At 42.7% G+C, this 20,445-nt stretch overlaps 1 long non-coding RNA gene across 1 annotated transcript in view; it reads left to right on the top strand.

Moving 5' to 3' along the window:
- The first annotated feature begins 305 nt into the window (after positions 1 to 305).
- The window catches only part of LOC124596576, a 256,439-nt gene continuing 236,299 nt past the window's right edge, over positions 306 to 20,445 (top strand). Inside the window, exon 1 of the long non-coding RNA XR_006978322.1 lies at positions 306 to 384. This is a non-coding gene — a long non-coding RNA (uncharacterized LOC124596576). The remainder of the gene's footprint in view (positions 385 to 20,445) is intronic.

Raw genomic sequence — 20,445 nt, 5'->3', positions numbered from 1 at the left:
GAACTGATCACTACATAATTAGTTCTTCAACGCGGAGTTAGATTACTTTAAGTAATAGATCGTCTTATAAATTGGTTACCCAAGGTAGGTTAATAGCACATTATATTGTTGGTTCCAAAACCCTATTTTTTCTTCTGCAGTCAAAAGACCTTCTATGACTGCAATGTCATATCTGTAACTGTTAACGTTTGTACGGTTTCTGTATTTAAGTTTTCTTATGTTTATGTTTTACAATCATTGTTCTTCTGTTGCATCACTGTATTTTGGTATTTGTGTAGATTTTAAACATCCGTTTCATATTTACAGGTCTGTGTGGCGTTTAGTACAGATTTGATAACGGAGTGCACGGAGAACCTGTAGAAGTAAACTGACTGTAGTCCAAAGGTAAGCAAGTAGTAAAATAGTTTAAATCAACGATTTTCTGTCCTACAATGTATAAGAGAAAGTGATGGGTTCCCGTCCTTTCCATTTTGAAGCTGTGACCTAACTTTTATTTCTGTTTTTCGATTGACAGTACTCTGTGTACAGACAAATAAGATGATATTAAGTTTTTTTTTAAAAGTAGTTTGATATTATTCTCAAACGTCAAAAGAATGCACTAACTGATGTTCAAAACTCATGTTGAATTTGGGATTAAAGTGCTCAATCAGTCATAAAATTTCGGGCCAAGTTGACATGGAGAATGAAAATTTTAGTAGTAGTTAATGGCTTTCTTCCGCTAGCCGCACTCTCTAATTCATAAGTCCACATTTACAAGTAAAACCTTACATCTCTGTGCATCCTCTTAAATCTTATGAGCAGATTTTGAATCAGCATCTATACTTGTGTGCTACGTACAAATGGCGAAAGCACACTCATGTTACTAGTCTTCGAGACTAGCGAACAACTACTGATATGGTATTAATGTGTAGATTACATTGCGCTTCCGTAACATTGTGACATTTGTACAGTCATATACTCTGCGTAATAAAAAAAAGCGAAGATTCAGAAGGGGAGGAGGAAACGAAATGAAACTTCTCACGTTTGGAGGGTATGTGATGTTATTTGGGTGATTACGAAATTGAGTCAAATTTACAAAGGACTTCGCAGGATGAGCCCACTTATCTGTACAACATTGCATCCTCCTGATCAGCGTGCATGCACTGGTTCGGTTGGTAAGTGTGTCATAAAGTCTTGCATCCTTTCTTGAGGCAAGATTGCCTGCAGCTGCTGTAACTGGTCTTTGAACTCCTGGACACTGGCACTGGGACTGAGTTGATGTCCGGGATGGTTTGTTGTAAAGGGAACGGATGTGGACATCTTGCTTATACCTGAACAACACCCTGTCAGTTTACAGAGACACGTGCCATGTGTGGACGGGCAGTGTTCTGTTGAAAAGTGGCGTCACGATACTGTCTCGTGAGAGCGCAGTATGTCTGTGCCTTCAGCACTCCCTCAGTCACCACCAGCCGCGACCAGAAGTCAAAGCTGATGGTTCTCCACACCATTACGGCAGGAGGAACACTGCCGTGACTCTCCAAATTATTGGTCCTCTCCCTAGATCGCCACCATTCTCTCCGACGATGTTCATTTAGTCCCTGAACATAATACGACAGCACTCATGAACACTCCATGATTCCCTGCAATGACATTACTCCAAACGCAGTCGTTTTGTTGTGGTGTTAGCGTCAACTTACACATTGGACGGCTGTTGCTACAGCTGGAACCACGAACGTTGGCGGTCGAGTTTAGGCTTGTTCTGCGCACCTACGTCATGAATTCTCCGTTAGCTAAGGAGAGTTCAGTATTGTTCTGAGCCCTCTGCTGTAAATTCTGTAGCTAATGCGAGAGTTAAACGTGATTGTAGAGAAATTTTTTAGTACATTTAGAATCCATCTGTTGCGATTTGTCATCACTGGTTGTGGCAGTAAGTGATAAAGTCTGCATAAGAGGGCGAGACACATGTTTTGCAGTATATACCCTTACTTCAAGCGGAAAGCACGCGCATGCGCGTAACACAACTGTCGCTTGGAATCGTCAACAATGCAATCCCCGTCTGTGCCTCAACATGCTTGAATCGCCATCGTTCGTGGATCGGACTATAGTCTCCATCAAATGGCGCAGGATCCCACAGAACGTTGCGTGGACTCAATTACTTAGTCTCGGGTGGCAGGCGTAAAGAGTTTACGGTGTGGTTGTTGCACAATACGGCGACCCTTCCTTGTGATGGTCAGACGCGGTTGATCCGAATCTTGGCGACGATTTTCTTGCTTCCACGTTCCCATGAAGCCAAACATTGGGTCACTATCACATCCGAATGCCTCACAAATCTTGGCATCGGACAATTCGACCAACCGGCCAAATGGAGACCCCCAATGAGACCCATTTCAAACTATGCCAGATGGTGATAGCATATCTCACACGAGTACGTTCCATGTCTGTGTCCTTCATGGTGATCACAGAAACATCATCTTTGTCCTTTTCAGGACGACAGTTGACCAGCATATCGGTGAATATAGAAGGTATATCGTCACCAAAAGAAGAACTGCTACAAGAGCTGTGCAGACAAACCAAGTGCGATGTACTCTGCATACAGGAGACCCACAGAAGCTATGAAATGCGTAGAACAGTAATAAACAGAATGGGACTGGCTATGGAAAGACCCCACCCAAAATACGAAAGTGCTTTATTTTTCCAACCAGATATACAGGTAATATCAACAGCCTTTACTGAAGCAAATGATCTTGAAGTCTGAACTTTGGAAATCAAAGGCTGTACAATGACATCCGTATACAAACCATCGGATGCTGATCTCAAAATCAGTGTACCTGATAACTTTTGTAGTCAATACACACAAATGGTGACTGGTGACTTCAGCTGTCACGGCACCACGTGGGGCTATGAGCATCATGATGAGAATGGTATAGCATTACAAGAATGGGCGGAAGGCAATCATCTGAGCCTTATATATGGCCCTAAGCAAGCTGCATCTTAAAACAGCGGCAGATGTAAACGCGGGTACAGTGCCGATCTGATATTTTGCAGCGAGAACATCTCACAATAGTGTATAAAAACTGTCTGCACCTATTCCAAATTCACAGCACAGACCTGTCATGTGCGAAATTCACGTAGCAGTTAGACTACAGGCAGTTCCGTTTAGAAGGAGGTTGAAGTTCAGGAAAGCTAATTGGCCAAAGTTTACAGAAACGCTGGACGCTCCAGTTCCCAACATTGAACCTTCACCTGAGTCGTATGACACTTTTGTGGAGGCTGTAAAGAGATGCTCTAGAATTGCCATTCCTCGGGGTTGTCGAACATCATACATTCCTGGTGTAACTTCAGAGCTTAGTGCTCAATTTACAGAGTGTGAGGTACTATTCGAAGAAGATCCACTCGGCGAGACAACGCTGGCGGCTGGGAATAGGAGAGGAATTCTTGGGTTAAAACTATGGAAGAACAGTGATAAAGCGTGGAGATTATTGAGACGCCTCAATAATGACCCAACCAGATCCACAGCACACTGCAACATCACTGCAGATCAGACAGCACACCAACTGCTCGTGAGTGGGAAAGGAAGCCACAGAATCAAAGTGCCAAAAGACACCAAGTGGCCCCAAGAACAAACGTGGGCTCTGACTCTCTCATTCGAGATATCTAAATTAAACAAGGCTATTAAGGAGAGCAAATCTGGTAAAGCATCCGGTTTAGATGACATCTGTATGGAGCAAATCAAGAATTTCGGCCCAGCAACAAGAAAATGGATCTTGCAGCTTTTCAGTAAGTGCATGAATGAGTGCCAAATATCAAAGATCTGGCGAAAGAGCAAGGTGGTAGCTCTTATGAAACCTGGAAAGGAAGCAAATCATCCCAAGAATTTCATACCAGTTAGCCTTTTGAGTCACCTTTATAAACTGTTCGAACGTATGATTCTAAATAGAATCCTACCAGTAATAGACCTTCTTCTCATACCTTAACAAGCAGGATTTCGACCAAACAGGAGCTTCACAGGGCAACTTTTGAATTTGACTCAGTTTACAGAGGATGGCTTTGAAACCCGACAGGTAACGGACGCGGTCTTTATGGATCTGACAGCAGCGTATGGCACTGTCCATCATCGGTTACTCCATGCAAAATTATACAATGAGATCAAGAACGACCACCTCGTTAGACTAATCAGCACCCTCCTTCAAAACCGCAGGTTTTTTGTTGAATTTCAAGGACAACGCAGTCGCTGGAGAGCGCAGAAAAATGGTCTATCTCAGTGAAGCGTCTTGACTCCACTTCTGTTCAACATTTATACCAATGTCCAGCCATTGACCCCGGGCACAAGGAGATTCTTATATGCAGATGACCTAGCCCTTGCTACTCAGAGCTCATGCTTTTAAACAGTGGAAAGGAACCTGACAACTGCACTTAGAACACTGTCAAGCTACTGCAATCGGAAGCAACTCAGACCAAACCCTTCGAAGATGCAAGTGTGTGCGTTTCACTTAGGGAACACGGAATCTAATCGTGAGCTACATATTGAATGGTCAGGCATCAAACTCCACCATCATCACGCCCCTAAATACTTGGGAGTCGCTTTAGACAGAACTCTGACATTCAAAACACACTACAAGAACACCAAAATAAAAATCTCCACTCGAAACAACCTAATTTGGAAACTAGAGTGGACGCAGTGGGGCTCACATCCACAAACTATTCGCTCTTCTGCAATGGCATTGTGCTTTTTTACTGCCAACTATGTTTCCCCAGTCTGGTACTGGTCATCTCATGCGAGACAAGTAGACATAGACTGCTCTCAATGAAACCTGCAGGTTGATCACAAGTTGCTTAAGACCTACTCCAACCGATAAGCTCTACTAATAAGCTCTACTACCTGGCTGGAATAGCGCCACCATGGGTACGCGGAGCAGTGGCTGCCAACAAGGAGAGACTGAAAGTAGAACAGAACAGTGACCATCCACTGCACGGACATAATCCACCACAGCAACGGCTGACCTAGCGAAAGAACTTGCTTAGGACATCTGAGAAGCTCACCATTTCACCAGAGGAGGCAATGGTGGTGTTATGGAAGAAGTCGACGCCTCACCTGCACGGATGGATGTCAGAAGCCGAAGAACTACCACATGGACACAATGAAAGCTGGCTGGTGTGGAAATCTTTAAGCAGCTTACGATCTGGAGTTGGACGATCCAGAGACAACCAAAGAGATGGGGTTTCATAACTGAAGATACGTCCTGTGATTGTGGACAAGAATAAACCACAAGCCTCGTGCTTCATTGCCCTACATCCTGCACGAAGATTGATCTCCTGCAAGCCACTCCAAGCGCCTTGAAGGTTGAAAAATACTGGGCACATGTAATATAAATACAATTTGTGTCTATACATATATATGTTTATTAATGTGTATGGCTACTTTAAATTTGTATGTTTCTGACTCGAGAATAATAATAATAATAATAATAATAGTGATGACTCAACATCTGACGCCTTACGTACCCTACCGGCGCTGGTAACAGCTCTAAACGCGAAAAGCACTAAGGTTGTCACAGAGAATAGTATCTCTATTTACTTGCCTGCCAGGGCTGTGTACGTGTGCGAAGCAACACGAACATCCGACCACGTCCGTTGGGTGCTTCTCGTTTTTCATCGGGCAGTTTAGACACCAGATATACAATGTGTGTTGCCCGTGCACTGATGGCACAAGGAGCTTTAAAACGGAGGACGATGCCTTCGCGGAGCAATTCAGGTCGTACAATACCTGTTGCATCAGCCCATGTAGGGTGGCGTGATGCAACGTCTCCCGCTGTAGGTTAGCAGTGGCTGTCAGTGCTCGTGTGAACGCTGCAATCGTCCACTCGGGGTTCACCTTACACGTCCAGCCAGCTTTAATTCCCGCCCTGCGTGGGGCATGTTGTAAGTTCTCGTTCATCAGCTGGTCACATGTGGTGGGGCATTAGCATCCATCATATGGGCGGACAGTCCAAATCATGCGTGCCTTTGTGTGAGGATAAGCCATTAGGAGGATTGCCGAGCTCACTGAGCAGTCAACTACCTTTGTTTATAACTCCGCAATTTCTGTCTTAGGAAATGTTAAACATGCACGAAAATGTATAATGTACAATTTGTTTTAAGGCTGTTTTCTACATGTCTATTTTTACGTTTATCTTGTAGCTTGTCAGATGTACTAACGTATATTTGATTTTAATAATTCACCTTATTTTATGATTGAATAATCCTTTTTACACTGTATCAGTGTACTGGTCATGGTGCGAGAGGGTTGACTTGTTACGGTATTGACTACGTAGCCTTCCACGTTCCATCTCTGCACTTTTTACGACGTTTTATGTTACATTCTTAGCAGAAATGACAAACTGCACTTTGCAGCACTACCTATGAATTACTTCTCAGTGTTTTAATGTCATTTGTAGTAGCTTTGTCGGTATTAGTTACGATGTTATACTTACGTAATTTTTGTATTTTCGCATCTCGTGCTTCCTTTTACGCACTTAGATCAGAAGATGATTGTTGGTCAGACCGAAACTGGACATCAGTAATAATAATAAAAATAAAGAATAGTGATCCAGATGGTATTTTCCTGGCGTTATTAGCCATAGCTGCAACGCGTGTGCCGCCCTCTCCAGGCATCTTCTCCAACACTGTGACTTGCTGCGAGTGACATTAAACTCCCCTCCTTCCTCTCGCAGACTAGGAGCTGGTGCTCAATTGCCAGTCGCCCAGCCACACGTACCATCATCCACACGTGTTCACTTTGCCAAGGTGCTCTCCTACGTACCAGTTAACATGGTTCAACCGCACACAGCATGCACTCAGAATCACTAGACCTCCGCACACTTGTTACAGCTACCACGCTCAGTAGCCTTGCACGTAGCGCGTCTCCGTTCCCTCCTGCAACAGCAGAGAGAGCGCCGTGTCGCTCTGACACGCTGTTATTTCGTGGACTGGTAAGACCCTTTGACTTGTGGGCACCACAGCCTGCTGGAACGCACCTGATAGTTCCACTGAAGTGTTGTAGTCATAACATACTACACCTGCATGTCAGCTTTATGCTTCTCTAATTCTTGCTGTTTTTATCAGATTTTCACCAATTTAGTGGACTCAATGTCGTATCTTTTTACATCTGCACAAAATTACAATTCTGATATTTTCTCGTGGCAAATGCGTAACCGCTGTAGTGTATTACGGACCGACCTGCCAGTCGCAGAAGTATCGGAAATGCAATGTTCACGTCCCACCTTTTGATAAACATTCCATCTGTAAGAACGCTCTGTGCTCAAGCCACTATTACACTCGCCGCAGTGTTACTGCCTGCGAAGTTTTCCTTATCGCTGTTTTATGTCAGAGGGATGCTTCAAATCAAATGGCTCTGAGCACTATGGAACTTAACGTCTAAGGTCATCAGTCCCCTAAAACTTAGAACTACTTAAACCTAACTAACCTAAGGACATCACACACATCCATGCCCGAGGCAGGATTCGAACCTGCGACCGTAGCGGTCTCGCGGTTCCAGACTGTAGCGCCTAGAACCACTCGGCCATCCAGGTCGGCAGAGGGATGCTTCGTTCGGTTTGTTTATTTCTCAGATGGTGCTGATGTCAGCCACCAGCTTTACGCCTGTTACTTGTCTGTGCTGTCAACATTCCAAGCCGGCAGGCCGTGACCTTGTCACCTCTTTCGCAAATGCTTGAAGTGGTAGAATTTCCATACTTGCAGGGGAAGTACTAAAGCTCGAACGGCTAGGGCCAAATAAAAGTACATTAAAATACTTGGATGTGTGTGTGTGTGTGTGTGTGTGTGTGTGTGTGTGTGTGTGTGTGTGGCTGTGAGCGTAGGTGGGAATGTATATTTCTGTTTTACCAGCCATGATGGTAGTCCTTCTGTAAAACCTTCATTTGTGTACAGTCCCACAACAGTTGGAAATGAGGTATTATCTGACGAGTAGCTAAAAACTCATGTGACACAATATATAACGGGCAGTCAAAAAAATTCCCGTGGAGGGCGTTGCTGCAGTGTACATCCAACTACCGCACAGACACGTATGCCAGGGATTAGTGTGGCATTCGTCTCTTTGCCACGTGCGTGCGTTAAGTGCGGAAACGTGAACTATGGGAACGTTGTTATCAAATTCTTCCGTACAGGACCAATGTGCTGTTATTTTTTTCTTGGCTGCCGAAGGACAAACACCGGTCGACATTCATCGGAGGATAAGAAATATGTGTGGGGGTACTGTGCCCGTAATCCATCGTCCCCTCGTCCCGAGAAGTTCAAGAGCCAGTCATCTCCCAGGATGGTGTTGCTCAGCCTGTTCTTGCATTACCGAGCAACATTGCTTATTGATTTCCGGGAACCTGGTGTCTGCATCACTGGGAAAACGTACTGCGCGACGCTGGAGAAATTAAGGCGTGCAATTAAACCGAAACGTCCGGGAAAACTGCAAATGTCGTGACGCGAGAGCTACGCCAGCTAACGTGGGAGACACTCGAAAACTCGCCCTGCAGTCCTGATCTCTCCCAATGCGATTATTACGTCTTCATTCCCTTAAGAAGGCATTGAAGGGTCGACAATTTCCGTCGGACGAGGACATGCAGCAGGCCGTTACCGACTTCTTCAGGCAGCAGGACGCTATCTTTTTCCAAAAGGATACTTCCACCTGGTGCGTCGATAGGATGATCTCCTTAATTCACGGCGATTTTGCCTAATTAGAGTACCAATTCTGGACTCTTCGGCCTTCTAAGGGAAACTTTTTGATCGCCCCTTATATATTAGTGCATGAAGCACTTGTTGTTGTTGTTGTTGTGGTCTTCACTCCCAAGACTGGTTTGATGCAGCTCTGCGTGCTACCCTATCCTGCGCAAACCTCTTCATCTCCCAGTACCTACTGCAACCTACATCCTTCTGACTCTGCTTAGTGTATTCATCTCTAGGTTTCCCTCTACGATTTTTACCCTCCACACTTCCCTCCAATGCGAAATTCGAAAGTAAAGTTCTATGTACTGACTTGGCAGAAAATCCTATGAAATTTTGGTCTTATGTCAAAGCGGTAGGTGGATCAAAACAAAATGTCCAGACTCTCTGTGACCAAAATGGTACTGAAACAGAGGATGACAGACTACAGGCCGAAATACTAAATGTCTTTTTCCAAAGCTGTTTCGCAGAGGAAGACTGCACTGTAGTTCCTTCTCTAGATTGTCGCACAGATGACAAAATGGTAGATATCGAAATAGACGACAGAGGGATAGAGAAACAATTAAAATCGCTCAAAAGAGGAAAGGCCGCTGGACCTGATGGGATACCAGTTCGATTTTACACAGAGTAGGCGAAGGAACTTGCCCCCCTTCTTGCAGCGGTGTACCGTAGGTCTCTAGAAGAGCGTAGCGTTCCAAAGGATTGGAAAAGGGCACAGGTCATCCCCGTTTTCAAGAAGGGACGTCGAACAGATGTGCAGAACTATAGACCTATATCTCTAACGTCGATCAGTTGTAGAATTTTGGAACACGTATTATGTTCGAGTATAATGACTTTTCTGAAGACCAGAAATCTACTCTGTAGAAATCAGCATGGGTTTCGAAAAAGACGGTCGTGTGAAACCCAGCTCGCGCTATTCGTCCACGAGACTCAGAGGGCCATAGACGCGGGTTCCCAGGTAGATGCCGTGTTTCTTGACTTCCGCAAGGCGTTCGATACAGTTTCCCACAGTCGTTTAATGAACAAAGTAAGAGCTCATGGACTATCAGATCAATTGTGTGATTGGATTGGAGAGTTCCTAGATAACAGAACGCAGCATGTCATTCTCAATGGAGACAAGTCTTCCGAAGTAAGAGTGATTTCAGGTGTGCCGCAGGGGAATGTCGTAGGACCGTTGCTATTCACAATATACATAAATGACCTTGTGGATGACATCGGAAGTTCACTGAGGCTTTTTGCAGATGATGCTGTGGTGTATCGAGAGGTTGTAGCAATGGAAAATTGTACTGAAATGCAGGAGGATCTGCAGCGAATTGACGCATGGTGCAGGGAATGGCAGTTGAATCTCAATGTAGACAAGTGTAATGTGCTGCGAATACCTAGAAAGATAGATCCCTTATCATTTAGCTTCAGAATAGCAGGTCAGCAACTGGAAGCAGTTAATTCCATAAATTATCTGGTAGTACCCATTAGGAGTGATTTAAAATGGAATGATCATATAAAGTTGATCGTCGGTAAAGCAGATGCCAGACTGAGATTCATTGGAAGAATCCTAAGGAAATGCAATCCGAAAACAAAAGAAGTAGGTTACAGTACGATTGTTCGCCCACTGCTTGAATACTGCTAAGCAGTGTGGGATCCGTAACAGATAGGGTTGATAGAAGAGATAGAGGAGATCCAACGGAGAGCAGCGCGATTCGTTACAGGATCATTTAGTAATCGCGAAAGCGTTACAGAGATGATAGATAAACTCCAGTGGAAGACTCTGCAGGAGAGACGCTCAGTAGCTCGGTACGGGCTTTTGTTAAAGTTTCGAGAACATACCTTCACCGAAGAGTCAAGCAGTGTATTCCTCCCTCCCATGTATATCTCGCGAAGAGACTACGAGGATAAAATCAGAGAGATTAGAGTCCACACAGAAGCATACCGACAATCCTTCTATCCACGAACAATAGGAGACTGGAATAAAAGGGAGAACCGATAGAGGTACTCAAGGTACCCTCCACCACACACCGTCAGGTGGCTTGCGGAGTATGGATGTAGATGTAGATGCAGATATAGATGTAGAAATTGGTGATCCCTTGATGCCTCAGAACGTGTCCTACCAACCGATCCCTTCTTCTCGTCAAGTTGTGCAACAAATGCCTCTTCTCCACAATTATATGCAGTACCTCATCATTAGCTACATGATCTACCTATCTAATCATCAGCTTTCTTCTGTAGCACCACATTTCAAAATCCTCTTGTCCAAACTATTTATCGTCCATGTTTCACTTCCATACATGGCTACACTCTATACAAATACTTTCAGAAACGACTTCCTGACACATAAATCGGTACTCGATGTTAAAAAAATTCTCTTCTTCAGGAACGCTTTCCTTGCCATTGCCAGTCTACATTTTATATCCTCTCTACTTCGACCATCATCAGTTTTTTTGTTGCCCAAATAGAAAAACTCATCCACTACTTTAATTGTCTTATTTTCTAGTCTGGTTCCCTCAGCATCATCTGATTTAATTCGACTACATTCCGTTATCCTCGTTTTACTTTTTTTAATTTCATATTATATCCTACTTTCGAGACACTGTCCATTCCGTTCAGTTGCTCTTCCACTTCCTTTGCTGTCTCTGGCAGAATTACAACGTAGTCGGCAAACCTTGAAGTTTTATTTCTTCTCCATGGATTTTAATTTCTACTCCAAATTTTTCTTTTGTTCCTTTACTGCTTGCTCAATGTACGTCTGCGATAGGCTACAAGCCTGCCTAACTCCTTCTTCAATCACTGCTTCCCTTTCGTGCCCCTCGACTCTTATTACAGCCATCTGGTTTGTGCACAAATTGTAAATAGCCTTTCGCTCCCTGTATTTTACCCCTGCCACCTTCAGAATGTAAAAGAAAGTATGCCAGTCAACATTGTCAAAAGCTTACTTTAAGTCTACAAATGCCTTTCCTTGACCTATCTTCTAAGATAAGTCGTAGGGTTAGTATTGCGTCGCGTGTTCCAACATTTCTGCGGAATTCAAACTGATTTTCCCCAAGGTCGGCTTCTACCAGTTTTTTCATTCGTCTGTGTAGAATTCGTGTTAGTATTTTGCAACAGTGACCTATTAAACTGATAGTTCGGTAATTTTCACACCTGTCAACGCCTGCTTTCTTTGGGATTGGAGTTATTATATTCTTCTTGAAGTCTGAGGATATACATCTTGCTCGGAAGAATTTTGTGTTGGCTGGCTCTCCCAAGGCTATCAGTAATTCTAATGGAATGTTGTCTACTCCTGGAGCCTTGCTATGACTTAGGTCTTTCAGTGCTCTGTCAAATTCTTCACGCAGTATCACATCTCCCATTTCATCTTTGTCCTCTTCCATTTCCATAATGTTGGCCTCAATTACATCGCCCTTGTATAGACCGTCTATATATTCCTTCCACCTTTCTGCTTTCCATTCTTTGTTTAGGACTGGTTTTGCATTTTGAGCTCTTGATATTCATACATGTGGTTCTCTTTTAGCCAAAGGTCTCTAATTTTCCTGTAGGCAGTCTCTATCTTACCCCTAGTGATATATGCCCCTACGTCCTTACATTTGTCCTCTAGCCATCCCTGCTTAGCCATTAGCACTTTTTTTCGACCTCATTTTTCAGACATTTGTACTCCTTTTCACCTGCTCCAATTACTGCATTTTTATACTTTCTCCTTGCATCAGTTAAATTCAATATTTCCTTTGTTACCCAATGATTTCTACGATCCCCCGTCTTTTTACCTACTTGATCCTCTGTTGCCATCACTATTACATCTCTCAAAGCTACTCATTCTTCTTCTACTGTATTTCTTTCTCCTCTTCTTGTCAATCGTTCACTAATGCTCTCTCTGAGACTCACTACAACCTCTGGTTCTTTCAGTTTACCCAGGTCCCATCTCCTTAAATTCCTACCGTTTTGTAGTTTCTTCTTTTTTTCTACAGTTCATAACCAATAAATTGTGGTCAGAGTCCACATCTGCCCCTGGAGGTGTCTTACAATTTAAAACCTGGTTCCTAAATCTCTGTCTTACTATTACATAATCTATGTGAAACCTTCAAGTGTCTCCAGGCCTCTTCCACGTATGCAACCTTCTTTCATGATTCTTAAACCAAGTGTAAGCTATGATTAAGTTATGCTCTGTGCAAAATTCTACCAGATGGCTTACTCTTTCTTTCCTTACCCCCAGTCCATATTCACTTACTTCTTTTCCTTCTATTCGTTTTCCTACTGTCGAATTCCAGTCCCCCATGCCTATTAAATTTTCGTCTCCCTTAACTATCTGAATAATTTATTTTACCGCATGATACATTTCTTCAAGCACTTACAGAATTATATTTCTCAAAATATAAAATTGTGTGTTGTGCTTTCTTCGCTTTTTCGGTATCAAAGTGCAGTGAAACTGTTGAAACAGAATCTTCTGTACGTCACAGTTGCATATCGTCCTCACCTTCTTGACGCAACCTTCACTCTCTTGAGTGAGTGAAAAACTAAGGGAAAGAAAACGGAAAAAAGGTAAGGAGGAGGAAGAGGGAACAGAACAGTAGAGGAGAGAGAGAGAGAGAGAGAGAGGGGGGGGGGGGGGCACAGGGATATTATAGCAAGGTGACCCTTATACCTCCTAAAAGAGGAAAAACTTCCAGAATGAAGCATTTATTCTGTGGGAGGTGAACGTTGGAATGAACATTGTTCACATTACCAGTGAATGTGTGTGTGTGTGTGTGTGTGTATCGGATCTGAACTAGGTCGTTGTCTTTTGTGAACATAGCTTTAGCGTAAGAGCTCAGTGACCCCACCCAACGTTAGTCTCCAAACACCTGCACGGAGTGACTTACCTTCTTTGCTTTCCCAAACGCCTCAGGCCACTAATACCCTGCTATCTTGAGTGTAGAGCAATATCGAAGACTGAAAAGTACGTAGGGAACTCGCACGATGCTTCCTTGAACGTTCTTCCTGGTAGAGATAACTAACCATGGTGGGGCAGAGTCGTTAGTATATATTTATTTATTGCGTCATCGGCGACTCTACGGCATATCCATCGCCATTTCTTTCGACTTGGGCTCACTGGGGACGACCCAGCGACGTCCTCGTCCTCATGGCGTGTTTACTCACCGTGACATCTCACTTTGTGTCAAGTAATGCAATAAACGGTTGGTAGCCGGAGGACGTGATTGCGCTACGGGCAAATCAGTCCTCCACTCCCCCATGCTGGTCAGCTTTCTGCTGGATTCGGGCATCTTAAAAGATCCCGTTGCTTGATGTAAGTAGGTAGCGCATCTGTAGTGCGGCTCTTACCCTGGGAGATGAACAGCCGTTGGCCGGCCACAAACAAGTCCAGCATCCCTACTGGGAGCACTGTTTAATCAAATGCGTTTTTGAAGTGACATTTATATTCAGTATGCAACATCCATCAGACATTCAGTGTTGTCAACCCGCGTCAGTGACTTCCCTAATAACTGACGGGTCACTGACATCATCCCAGGGTTAGGGCGCCTTTGTACAGTAAAATGCAAGGTAGCATCTAGTTTCAATTCAAGACAAAAGTTTAGATACATTCAGTCTCCTCCTGCCAATATAATGATTTTCGCTTACGAATGTCACCATCAGCGCTGCACTAAAGAACATTTTTCCAGTGCCACTTGTATTAAATGTCGTCCACTCTTCCATAACGGAATCATCGCTCGTGGTGCCCTTGTTTTTTCTGTAAAGGAAATTTTACAGCAATATCAAGAGTGAGCTTTTTCGGGCTAACTCCTACTCACACCATCTCTGCCCAAACGAGACACGCCTAACTCCAAGACTGAAGTAAACTTGGCGCATAAGGGCTTTAGAAACTATTTCACTAATCTATTGGTGACCGGAAACATTAACGAGTCGTTTGTCGTTTACGATGCACATCGTTGTCTCTAGAAGACACCACATGCACGTAGATAAGTCTGTGCTTATACAAAATTATTATTTACTGCAAATCACACTGATCATCAAGTATCATAAAATATTAATCTAGCGTACAGTACTATGATGTCGTGTTATATTTCGTTGTTGATTACATACTATTATATACATCTAGTATGTAATCAACAACGAAATATATTACGTGATCTACCCACCTTATCTTCAGCATTCTTCTGTAGCACCACATTTCGAAAGCTTCGTCAGTAGGAAAAGGGAGAGAAGGAAACATAGTAGGTGAATATGGATTGGGGGGAAGAAATGAAAGAGGAAGCCGCCTTGTAGAATTTTGCAGAGAGCATAACTTAATCATAGCTAACACTTGGTTCAAGAATCATGAAAGAAGGTTGTATACCTGGAAGAATCCTGGAGATACTAAAAGGTATCAGATGGTAAGACAGAGATTTAGGAACCAGGTTTTAAATTGTAAGACATTTCCAGGGGCAGATGTGGATTCTGACCACAATCTATTGGTTATGAACTGCAGATTGAAACTGAAGAAACAGCAAAAAGGCGGGAATTTAAGGAGATGGGACCTGGATAAATTGAAAGAACCAGAGGTTGTAGAGAGTTTCAGGGAGAGCATAAGGGAACAATTGACAGGAATGGGGGAAAGAAATACAGTAGAAGAAGAATGGGTAGCTCTGAGGGATGAAGTAGTGAAGGCAGCAGAGGATCAAGTAGGTAAAAAGACGAGGGCTAATAGAAAGCCTTGTGTAACAGAAGAAATATTGAATTTAATTGATGAAAGGAGAAAATATAAAAATGCAGTAAATGAAGCAGGCAAAAAGGAATACAAACGTCTCAAAAATGAGATCGACAGGAAGTGCAAAATGGCTAAGCAGGGATGGCTAGAGGACAAATGTAAGGATGTAGAGGCTTATCTCACTAGGGGTAAGATAGATACTGCCTACAGGAAAATTAAAGAGACCTTTGGAGAGAAGAGAACCACATGTATGAATATCAAGAGCTCAGATGGCAACCCAGTTCTAAGCAAAGAAGGGAAGGCAGAAAGGTGGAAGGAGTATATAGAGGGTTTATACAAGGGCGATGTACTTGAGGACAATATTATGGAAATGGAAGAGGATGTAGATGAAGATGAAATGGGAGATAAGATACTGCGTGAAGAGTTTGACAGAGCACTGAAAGACCTGAGTCGAAACAAGGCCCCGGGAGTAGACAACATTCCATTAAAACTACTGATGGCCTCGGGAGAGCCAGTCATGACAAAACTCTACCATCTGGTGAGCAAGATGTATGAGACAGGCGAAATACCCTCAGACTTCAAGAAGAATATAATAATTCCAATCCCAAAGAAAGCAGGTGTTGACAGATGTGAAAATTACCCAACTATCAGTTTAATAAGTCACAGCTGCAAAATACTAACGCGAATTCTTTACAGACGAATGGAAAAACTGGTAGAAGCCGACCTCGGGGAAGATCAGTTTGGATTCCGTAGAAATGTTGGAGCACGTGAGGCAATACTAACCTTACGACTTATCTTAGAAGAAAGATTAAGAAAAGGCAAACCTACGTTTCTAGCATTTGTAGACTTAGAGAAAGCTTTTGACAACGTTAACTGAAATACTCTCTTTTAAATTCTGAAGGTGGCAGGGGTAAAATACAGGGAGCGAAAGGCTATTTACAATTTGTACAGAAACCAGATGGCAGTTATAAGAGTCGAGGGGCATGAAAGGGAAGCAGTGGTTGGGAAAGGAGTGAGACAGGGTTGTAGCCTCTCCCCGATGTTATTCAATCTGTATATTGAGCAAGCAGTAAAGGAAACAAAAGAAAAATTCGGAGTAGGTATTAAAATCCATGGAGAAGAAATAAAAACTTTGAGGTTCGCCGATGTCATTGTAATTCTGTCAGAGACAGCAAAGGACTTGGAAGAGCAGTTGAACGGAATGGACAGTGTCTTGAAAGCAGGATATAAGATGAGCATCAATAAAAGCAAAACGAGGATAATGGAATGTAGTCAAATTAAATCGGGTGATGCCGAGGGGATTAGATTAGGAAATGAGACACTTAAATTAGTAAAGGAGTTTTGCTATTTAGGGAGTAAAATAACTGACGATGGTCGAAGTAGAGAGGATATAAAATGTAGACTGGCAATGGCAAGGAAATCGTTTCTGAAGAAGAGAAATTTGTTAACATCGAGTATAGATTTAAGTGTCAGGAAGTCGTTTCTGAAAGTATTTGTATGGAGTGTAGCCATGTATGGTAGTGAAACATGGACGATAACTAGTATGGACAAGAAGAGAATAGAAGCTTTCGAAATGTGGTGCTACAGAAGAATGCTGAAGATAAGGTGGGTAGATCAGGTAACTAATGAGGAGGTATTGAATAGGATTGGGGAGAAGAGAAGTTTGTGGCACAACTTGACTAGAAGAAGGGATCGGTTGGTAGGACATGTTTTGAGGCATCAAGGGATCACAAGTTTAGCATTGGAGGGCAGCGTGGAGCGTAAAAATCGTAGAGGGAGACCAAGAGATGAATACACTAAGCAGATTCAGAAGGATGTAGGTTGCAGTAGGTACTGGGAGATGAAGAAGCTTGCACAGGATAGAGTAGCATGGAGAGCTGCATCAAACCAGTCTCAGGACTGAAGACCACAACAACAACATCATATATGTCTAGTATGTTGACTGAAGTTTTACTGTATTTAATGAAAACCTGTAAGATCGGAACTGACAATAAATAAAATCTTTTGTGTTTATTTTGGGAAAAAACGACATTCTATCGAGATTTACAAGCTCTGAGGTACCCTCCTGCGTTAAATATACTGTATGTGAAGAAAAAATTGCTTTTCTTGTCTATTTTATCCATTGTAAAATAATGATTTTATTAACATATCTTGTCCCCTGCGTGGCCTCAGACACGCAACAAGGATTCATTATGAAGCAGCTGCTTTGAAAGATGTTTAATGCGTTTAGGATAAATTACGAAATTTGTTGTATTTTTTTTTTGCCATTAATATTGCATACCAGTGTTGCGATCTCTGCTTATATGGCGGTGGCGTATTGTAATGAATTCAGCCGGCCGTTGTGGCCAAACAGTTCTAGGCGCTTCAATCCGGAACCGCGCTGCTGCTGCGGTCGCAGGTTCGAATCCTGCCTCGGGCATGGATGTATGTGATGTCCTTAGGTTAGTTAGGTTTAAATAGTTCTAAGTCTAGAGGACTGATGACCTCAGATGTTAAGTCCCATAGTACTCAGAGCCATTTGAACCATTTTGTAATGAAATCAGACGTTATCAAACTTCCAAGTGATCGAGTACATTCAGACCTGAGAGGCGTTTGAGAATCTATGTGCTGAGCAAGGTCGGTCGGCAAACACTGCAAGAGACCCGCTAACGAGTGACTGACGCAATGCAGCGAAAACTGCACTCAGGAGAAGGGACTTGCGTCAGTACTGTACCGTTGCTTTAGGTGAAATGGTCGCTTGTCGTTAAATATACACCACGCCCGCAAGAGATCGTTCCTGATACTGCAGCTAGCGCGCGAATTCTGTATGAGCTGCTGAAGGCTGCCAATGGATGGTTGGATCTTTTGACGCAGATTCCTTTTAGGCCAGACTGGGTCCTGCCGATAGTCCATTAACAGCTAGCAGCATATACAGCACATTCTCGGTATTTTCAGTAACGGTTGCAGTTTCGAACCTATTCGCATGTGTCACCTTTAACCGTAGGACACTAAAGGGGGAAAATGTTACATTTTGTACTGTAGTCTTCTTTTTAAATCCGATTTATGTTCCAAGATCGCTGTTACTGGATTACTAGTTTCGACAATATTTATTGCCATTCTAACATCCGTGAAACAGGGCAGTGGTAGTTTCGCAGTACACCACTCTGTCACGTGAAGACTAAACAATACGCATAAAAAAGTCGATGCATGCCAGGTGTTCTATCATAAAGTATGTACAAGTTTGAGTACGCAGGATACGTGCAAACTATACACGACACATCTTGCCTCTTAGTAGTTTAATGCCATGTTGGTTGCGACACTGTATAGACAGTTAATCTGTCGCATCCAACATGGCATTGTACCATTAAGCGAAAGATGTGGCGTGTATATGTCTTGTTCGTGCCATGCACACTCAAAGTTTTATACAGTTTATGACAGAAAACCTGACACGTTATTGCAATGCATCGACTTTTTTATTCGTATTGTATAGTTCTCATACGGCAGAGTGGTGTAAGCACTGTATGATGTAACTACCACTGCCCAGTTTTATGGATCTAAGAAAGGCAATACATAATCCCGAATCTAGTACTCTAGTAATTGTGTTAACATAGCGATCTCCACAAATAAACTGGCTTTCAAAAGAAGACCATAGTACAAAATGTCACTTACAAAATAAGTACAAAATGTCCTTCCTTACACCCTACAATTCCAGACTGGCGGGCACTGCAAATTGGTACCAACTGCAATCGCAAATTTTCCGAGGTTTTAGTAATCTAGGGATAAGAGAAACTGCCACACTTCAATTCAAGCAACTATTTCTTAGCGGTTTAAAATGAAAGAACAGGCCTCTCATAGACCCACAACTTTGGATAAAGGTCCAGACGCAGATTTTTAAGAAATCTCCGTATTCCAGTTTATTTATGTAAATGAAATGCATGCTACACTATTACTTCTGCTGTTTTTGTTTATGTTGTCGGTCTTCTGACTGGCTTGATGCGGCCTGCCACAATTTCCTCCCCCGTGATAAATTTTTCATCTCTCAATCAGAGCAACGTTTACCCCCATTATCCTTAATTATTTGTTGCATACTGGGTGACCTATTTACGCTGACCACACAAATAATATTTAATCCAGAAGCAAAATAAAACGTGTTCAAGCATATACTGTTTAACCACCAGTAACCACTAATCAGTATGGTTGCCTTTCGTGTAACTTTATTACTTACATCTTTCTTAAACAGCACATATTTCTTCGGCTGTTCACTTTCTCTCCTCGAAAACTGCTCAGAAATGTTACACGGTGTACCATTTCCCAAAACATGACGTTGTTAAAACGTAAGAAAAACCGACTTCGACTCTCCTGCACTAGCGGACAGTGCAGGTAACAGGGCTAACGTAGCTCGTACACTTGCCGGAGTTGACAGTAAACAAAATATGGAAACACAAGAAGAACGTACACCATTTATTCCGTCAGTTACCATGCAAGAAAAGTAATGATGCCTCAGTTTTTAACCAAGGACTGCCCTAACTATAACACAGTACTTCGTTTTAAATTATTGCAAACTGTACTACATCTGCCCTTATTGAAAATAACAAAACATTTTTGCAGTTACTGTTCAGCTTCTCCATAGATGAGTAGCATTTCTACCCTTTTTTCCTTGGTGTGCGTTGTACTCACTCAAACCTTCAATTAAATATGTTTGAGTGAATGACCGCCGTGTATTTTCCTTGTGTTTCCATTTGTTTACCATCAATTCAAGGAAGTTGACGAGCTACGTTACACCGGTTAGGTTACGCTACCCCTGGTACCTTCACTGTGCGCTAGAACAGCAAGGTAAAAGTCAGTTTTGTGTTACGTTTTTAATAACGTCATGATTAACTGAATGGTACACTGCGATACGTTTCTGAACGAATATCGAGAAGACGAACTGTATTACCGAGTAAAAAATTAGGGTGGCACTTGAAAAAGGAGCACTGCTGTTCATATCTTAGTAACAAACAATGTTAAAACGAACGTAGTCATCCCGGTTAATGTCTACCTGGTAGATAAACATTAGCTTGATACACTTTTTGTTTTGCTTCTGGACAAAAAGTTATTGGTGTGCTCAA

This window comes from Schistocerca americana, chromosome 2 (assembly GCF_021461395.2).
Source record: "Schistocerca americana isolate TAMUIC-IGC-003095 chromosome 2, iqSchAmer2.1, whole genome shotgun sequence".
NCBI classification, from domain to species: Eukaryota; Metazoa; Arthropoda; class Insecta; order Orthoptera; family Acrididae; genus Schistocerca; species Schistocerca americana.
Note: the sequence above shows the minus strand (reverse complement) of the source record. Positions and strands in the feature narration are given on the sequence as shown.